We start from the raw sequence: 8,307 nt of genomic DNA, 5'->3' as shown, positions 1-8,307 counted from the left end.
TAGAATGGTTTAGGTTGGAAGGACCACATAATTCCACGCCCCTGCCATGGGCAGGGACACCTTCCACTAGACCAGACTGCTCAAAATTCCACCAACCTGGCCTTGAATGCTCCCAGGGATGAGGGAATCAGCAACTTCTCTGTGCAACCTGTTCCAGTGACTCACCACCATCAGAGCAAAGAATTTCTTCCTTATATCTACTCCAAATCTATCCTCTTTTAGTTTAAAGCCACTACTCCTTGCCCTGTCACTACACCCCCTGACAAACTGTCCCTCCTCAGCTTTCCTGTAGGTCCCCTTTAGGTACTGGAAGGCTGCAATGAGGTCTCCCCAGAACCTTCTTTACAGCAGGCTGAAAAACTCAGCTTGTCTTCATGTGAGAGGTGCTCTGAACATCCTCTGAACGTCCTTGTCACCACAGTGAATAACAAATGTGAGTAGAGACACAGAACACCTTGTGGAAAGCAGCAGGACCCTGTCCTGCCTGGGGGGCCCCTTCCACCCACAACTTCTCCCCACAGCGCCCTGGGCACCCTTGCCTGCACCCCCAGCTTCACAGCCCTTTACATGTTTCTACTAAGACCTCCTGGCAGTCCTTCTGAAATACCTGATGGGGTCTGAGCTACACACAGTTCTGTAGACCCTTCCAGGGGCAGCTACAGCCCTGTAGCCAGAGGTTTACCGTCTCAAGGGTGGTAATGGTTTCTCCTCTAGCGACATCTCAACATCGACCCACTCCAGCCTGCCCCTCACCTCTCTTTCACTCTCTCCTCTCCCCTTCTCACCTGCAGGCAGTGCCCCCAACCCTGCTGCCCTTTGCAGAGGAGCTGCTCCTGGGCAGAGCTTTGCCTCTTAAGAGGTGCCCAGCCCACTTGCCAGGAATTTTCTCTGTCCCAGGAGCCCAGCCCAGCTCATGAGCAGACGCTCAGTCTGCTCCCAGGTCATTTTAATGACTCCTCTGGTGTGTTTGGTGATGACCCCATGAACCTCAGGCACGGAGAGGAGTTTCAAGAAATCTCTCAAGTCCAAGTCAGATGCAAACTCCCAAGTTTCTTGGAGTGTCCCACTGAGGGCCATTACTGACAAAGACTCCTTTGGAGCTCATTAGAGCAGAAAATTGGAGGAAGCGATGACAAGAAGACAAAGGCAATGTTAAAGTGGCTCTGATGCTTAGAAAACGTTGATGTGCTTCACCAAGCATGATGGCCAAGCCTGGACCCCTGGCCCCTGGGAAGGGAGATCCTATCCCTCACATGTGTCTGTGTGCTCTTACTAGGGCAATATGATATGGGGATGCACACTGCCAAGTGCAGGAGAATGGTACGACACTTTCCTGGTTTGCAGGTGTGGGTGAGGAGGCAATGAGGCCCAAGAGCTTGAAAGCTAAGATGTCGTCTCATAATGCTCAGTGGCACAGACAGCAGCCATAGAGAAGGAGACAAAGACCTTGGCTCTACTGGGGTTTTTAGCCTTGCCACAGCCCTTGATCCTCTGCACGCCAGACTGTCCTATGGATTCCCAAACCTGTGCCTCTTTCTCTGTGGGATGTAGACATTCAACCTTCTTTCCCTTCTTGCTCTCACCTGAACGTCTTCCTGCCTTTATGGATAATGACTCCATGCTCCCTGATGGTTCCTTGAAACACAAAACCACGGCTGGATCCAGTCTCCTTCTGGGGGACCTGTTGCACCACAACATTGTCCTTGGAGTAATATTTCTTTCTCATGGACAGTGTCAATCTCCCGAGATAGACTTTGTGGCATTTTTAAGGAGACTGGTTGGCGGAGACCCTTGGGAGGCTGTCCTGGAGGAATGCTGGGCACTCTTCAAGAAAGAAATCCTAAAGGCACAGGAGCAGGCTGTTCCCATGTACCAAAAGAAGCCGGTGTGGAATAAGACTGGCCTGGCTGAACAGAGAGTTGAGGCTAGATCTCAGGAACAGAAAGAGGGTTTATGACCTTTGGAAGAAGGGGCAGGTCACTGGAACTCAGTCTGCTATTGCTGTTAAAGAAAATAAAATGTTTGTGTTTGTTTGTTTGTTGCTTGTTTAATACATAAACAAAACAAGGAGGACTAAGGAGCACCTTCATCTTTTATTGGATGTGGAAGGAAATATAGTGACAAGGGATGAGTAAAAGGCTGAGATGCTTACTGCTGCCTTTGCCTCAGACTTTTGCAGCAACACCAGTTCTCACAGGAGCCTTCAGCTTCACTTGGGGCACAACAACCCCATGCAGCACTAAAGGCTGGGGGCAGAGTGGCTGGAAAGCTGCCAGTTGGAAAGTCACTTAGGGGGATTTATCGATAGCCAGCTGAACAGGAGCCAGGTGGCCAGAAAGGCCGACAGCCTCCTGGCTTCTACTGGGAATAGCGTGGCCAGCAGGACTAAGGAAGTTCCTCCGTACTTGGCTCTGGGGAGGCCACACCTCGAGTAGTGAATGCAGCTCCAGGGCCCCCAGTGTAAGGACATGACGTATTAGGACGAGTCCAGAGGAGGGACACAACGATGACCAAGGGGCTGGAGCACCTATTCTATGAAGACAGGCTGTGGGAGCTGGGGTTCTTCAGCCTGGAGAAACGAATGTTCCGGGGAGACCTCATTGCAGCCTTCCAGTACCTAAAGGGGGCCTACAGGAAAGCTGAGGAGGGACTTTTCATCAACGCGTGTAGTGATAGGACAAGGGGTGATGGTTTTAAACTGAAAAAAGACGGTAGATTTAGATTAGACATTAGAAAAAAGTTCTTTGTTCTGAGGGTGGTGAGGTACTGGAAGAGGTTGCCCAGGGAACTTGTGGATGCCCCATCCCTAGAAGTGTTCAAGGCCAGGCTGGATGGGGCTTTGAGCAAACTGGTCTAGTGAAAGGTGTCCCTTCCCATGGCAGGGGGGATATCATTTCAAAGAAATTATATGATCTTTAGGGTCCTTTCCAACCCAAACTATTCCGTAATTCTCTGAGCTCCCTAGTACCCCACTGAGTCAGCTGAATACTGCAAGGGGCTTCTGCGAACAGCCTGAGCAGGAACTTGATCAATTATCCTCAACTTGGGCACCTGCTGTCATTTCATTTGTCAGAAGACCTTCCCCACAAGGCTCCCAGATGACACCCTCACACAGTGCCCTGCCTCTCCACATCGGTCCACCTCAGCTTGCAGTTACCTGCTTATATCTTGGACCACCTCTGCCACCTTGGGGGTGCAGCAAGAGCTGGGAGGGGACAGAGCCAGGACAGCTGACCCAAACTAGCCAAAGGGGTATTCCATACCATCTGACGTCATGCTAAACAATATATAGGGGTGGTTAGCCGGGGGAGGGGGGCAGGACTGCTCAGGGTTAGGCTGGGCATCGGTCAGCGGGTGGTGAGCAATTGCATTGTGCATCACTTGTTTGTACACATTATTAGTAGTAGTAATATTATCATCATTATTGTTATTATTATCTTCCTGTCTTAATACATTGTCTTTATCTCAACTCATGGGCTTCACTTTCCCATTTCTCTCCCCCATCCCAGCGAGGGAGGGGGGAGGGTGAGAGAACGGCTGTGTGGTGTTTAGCTGCCGGCTGGGTTAAACCACTACAAGTATTATTTGCATAGTAATACAGATACACTTTGGATAGTATGAGAAAAAAGCTACAAGTCAGTCTTTCCACAATTTTGACTTTACTTTATTCAGAAGAGGATGCTGTTATATCCCCAGCATCATATATCTGATTACCATATTCTAGGCAGACAAAACTTGGCAACCACCAACATCAGGAGATTAATACACCACATATTTCAGTCAGTTTTCCAAACACTGGATTGTCTAGGCATACTCTTTTCTAAATTTGCAGTGGTTTGGGAGAAAAAAGTACCCAATTACTACGCATCTTCTGCAACTGCTTGATCCCCATGCTGGATATAGCTCATTTACTTTACTCCAGTCCAGTGAATAATGAAACAAAATGTCATACACAAATCATCTGGCAGGGCGGCACACTTCCAGTTAGCATCCAGAGCCATCTGGACCCATGCTAAGAGAAACAGTAGTTTACAGCCTTGACATCTTCTGAAGCAAGAATGCTAGAATGCATGGAAATGGTGAAAAGCTGCAACGCTTAAGTTCAGACTGCACTTCAGGAAACAATTCTTTACTGTGGGGTGATCAAACCCTGGAACAGGCATCCTTGAGGGGTGGTTGACACCCCATGACTTCCAGTGTTCCAGAGGCATTTGGGCAATGCCCTCAAGAATATGCTTTAACTTTTGATTATCCTTGAAGAGGTCAGACAGTTGGACTCGATCTTTGAAGGTCCCTTCCAACTGAACTATCTTATTCTAGGAAAACTTGCTTCCAGCTCTCTCAAGATAGTAGCAGCATCATTGCTAACAAAAAGCTTGGCCAGATGATTGCACCCATTTTGTTCATTGCTAAAGGGGAAAAGAAATATCCATTAGGCAACTGTCACTTTGCACAGAAATACTGTTTCCATAGTATTTTGGTTTATCTCACACATTAAAACATTACCCTTGTTTATAATTTAATAATCCAAAGTATTTTTTTTGTGAAATAACACTCAGGAGTGTGTTACATCAAGGGGAACTCATTCATTTCTGAACAAGCAGTTTTCTCTTCAGAAATATTGGTACAGAATTTAACTAATCAAGACTGAAGATCATGGTTTTGGTGTATGTGTCAGAACACAGTACGGTTACATGCAAGATGACTATCTACCAGGTTATCATCTTTTATTTTCTGTAGGTCTCCCATATAGGAGGAAGACAGCAAAGAGGACACAGTGACCTTACCAGTTAGTACTCCAGTGATTCATCAAGACTTAACATTTTGTCTTTTTTTTTTTTTTTTACCATATAATTCACATTCTCCATGCCATCATCTGGTTGTAGCTACTTCACTAGTGCAGGACTTACAGGAGCACTTCTTTTTTTCCAGGTAGGAAGCAGAATGGTTAAATGATGAAATGCTTTCTGAAAATGTTACAGTTGTCAGCCAGGAAGTCTGTGGCTCTTTTCCTGTAGGGTCGTGTCACTTGCCAGCACTACATCATGCTAGGTGGAATGCCAGACTAGACTTCAATTACGTTGCCCCAAACAGTACACGTTTGTATTAAAAACATTTCTGAGGCAGTGTATATACAGTGGTGTTACTCTCCTGTTGTGGTTTAACCTGGCAGGCTGCTAAGCAGCACGCAGCCATTCGCTCATTCCCCCACCCTCCCAGTGGGATGGGGGAGAAAATTGGGAAAACAACAAAGTTAGAACTTGTGGGTTGAAATAAAGACAGTTGAATGGTTCAGTAAAGGGAGGAAAACCAATAACAACTACAATTATAATATATCTACAAAAGGCATGATGCACAATGCAATTGCTTACCATCCACCAATTGATACCCTGCCAGGCCCCAAACAGCACCTCTCCATCCATGGGCAACCCCCAAAGTTTTGTTGTTCTGCATGATGCCATACGGAATGGGACATCCCTTGGGCCAGTTTGGGTCTCCTGTTCTGACTGTGTCCCTTCCCAACTTGTTTTTGAGCATCTGCAGCCTCCTCGCTGGCAAGGCAGCACGAGAAGTTGACGAATCCTGGGCTCTGGGTAAGCACTGCTCTGTCACAACTGAAACACCGCTGTGTTATCAGCAGCATTCTCATACTAAATCCAAACCACAGCACCACACCAGCTACTACGAAATGAACTCTCTCTGAGCCAAAAGCGGGATAAGCTTTGTCATGAAAATCAAAGGAGGCCTACTTTTGTTTGTCATTCCACAATCCAGAAATAACACATTCACTGCACTTTCAGTTCTGAGGGTGTCTCCCCAGAGTCTTGAAAAAGACATACACAGGTAAGGAAAGAGCTCAGAGAAACTGCAGCGTGGCATTTTGGCTCAAAACTAAGGACTAGGTAGAGATAGAAGGAAAAGCAGAAGATAAGGAGAGAGATGAGCCGGAGAGATGCTTTGATTATGTTGGAACATGGTCAAAAGTGAATTGAGAAGGTCACAGCAGAGGCATGATGACATTACTCGGGAAGAGGCAGCTCCTAGCTCTAGCTGCATTACCACAGCTTGTCTTCCATGCCTTTTCACAATCAAAAGCCAACAGGCTCTGGACAACACCAACATTAAGACAAGTGAGGAGATGCTTGGTGAAATGGAATAACCAAAGGCAAAGCCTCCAGTCTGATCCTGTATGACGAAACACAATGCACTTCAGCAAAGACACCTAGAACACTGCTGTACGATTCTTGGTTGCATGTGAAGCAGTCATGCACTTTTGAGACTCACTTGCACTTTTATCAACTTCTCTGTGCTATTTTGCATGTTTTGATCTTTGGGTGCTTTCCTATAACCAGCTGGAATATCCAAAACATTTTTATAAGGTTATCTGAATACTTACTTCTATTACTAAATCTGTTTTTGTTGCATTCTATGTGGGAGGGTAAATGACTGGGGGGAAAAAAAAAGAAAAAAAAAGGGTCAAAAAGTTGCATGCAACTGATTATGACTGGACGTTATGGTAGTACCAAAATATTTACCCACATTTAAATCTGTTAGATACCCTTACATCAAATCTCTTTACTCTTTGTGGCACCTGGCATCTGGATTTAAAAAATTTCTTGCTTTCCATAGAAGGATCTCAAATATTGGATTAATGATGACCTCTTTCATAGAAAACCTAGCAAAGTTAGCTGTCTTTCAGATTTCACTACTTTGGACTCCTCACATTTCTATCTATAGAAGTTGTTTATATTTGGGATTTGGAGTTACTTTCCTCCAAAATGCGCATACCAGCCCCTATGAAGAAAAAGAACACTATCCTGGCTGAAACCAGGCCATCTCTTTACTTGATTTTCCCCAAGACTCACAGCAGAAGATCCAAAGCAATGGTATGTGGTATGTTAAAGGAATGGGGTTTTACAATTTAAAATACTTCTCAAATTTGTATCCATTATAATATTCTTATAAGAGTAAAGGCTCAATATGTCTCTTTTCATAGCTTCTGAACTCTGGTCTCTGTTTTTTCAGTTTTGGACTCTCCAAAGCCACTGGTTTCTCAGCTCCTTCGTAAAAGTTAACTCAGAAATTAAATCAAGGGTTGTTACTGCCTGCCAATTTAGTGCGAACTTTGCAAGCATTCACCCGAAGGTGAATTGAGGATCTTATTAATGTTACAAATATCTTAAGTGTGGGAGGCAGAGGGATTTGGCCAACCTCTTTTTGGTGGTTTATGGGGACAGGACAAGGGGCAATGGCCACAACATGGATGACAGGAAGTTCCGCAGCAGTGTGCGAAAGAATTTCTTCGCGGTGAGGGTGACAGAGCACTGGAACAGGCTACACAGGGAGGTTGTAGAGTCTCCTTCTCCGGAGATATTCAAGGCCCGTCTGGATGCCTACCTGGGCAACCTGGGAGGGGGGTTGGACCCGATGATCTCTTGAGGTCCCTTCCAACCCCTACAATTCTGTGATTCTGTGACATTCCCTTTCTGAGTTTTCTGTAATTAAAATGCTGTTATTTAATTACTCTCTCCTAACTTTCCGTCAGAAGTCATTAGGAAGAGCATCCTCGGTGCATGTGGCATGCAGACATTTTCCAGTCTTTTACTCTCTATGGCTAAGAACCTAGAGAGCTGGTCTGTTCTGGAAAACGATCAAACTGATGTTAGAACAGTTGCTTCTACTTCCTTTTGAGAGACAAAATACAAATTCAATCTGAGATTTCCCCATTTAAGAATAATACAAAAAAGACAACTGGAACTGCAAAAGTTTTATTATTAAAACAGATTAACTTCAGCACAATCAACCTATGAACTAAGAGACTATGAACCTGTAAGGGGGTGCTGCTATCCCTGCTGTGTCTAGCGGGTGCCATGCCTGGGTGCCATTCTGTCGCCTGCAGCTGCCCTGTCTTGGTCGCAGGTGCAGGTCGGGCAGTGTGGGGCTGCCAGGCGCTGCCAGCTGTACGGCTGCAAAATGGCTGCAGCAGAGGCTACTGCCAGCAAGGCCAGTGGAAAGAGTAAGTGACGGAAGGGAGGCAGGGCAGCCGAGGGAGCCTTCGGAGCTCCTGCGTTTGGGCACAGGGGGATCTGGGAAGGGAGGACGTGGTGTGGGGAGGGAGCAGGAGCAGCAGCTCAAACGTCACCATGACGACCCAGTGTCACCACGATGATATCACAGTGTGGCTCTGGCTGGAGCAACCGGAGCAGGCATGTTGCTGGTCCTGCAATGTAGCTATGGGTGTTTTGACTCAAGAGCCAAGAAGCAAATAAAGCTATTTAAAAGGGATCACCCCTCACCTGGCCGTTG

The sequence above is a fragment of the Netta rufina genome (assembly GCF_964035555.1).
Source record: "Netta rufina genome assembly, chromosome: 35".
Lineage (NCBI taxonomy): Eukaryota > Metazoa > Chordata > Aves > Anseriformes > Anatidae > Netta > Netta rufina.
The sequence above is the reverse complement of the archived record's forward strand: the minus strand, read 5'-3'. Positions refer to the sequence as shown.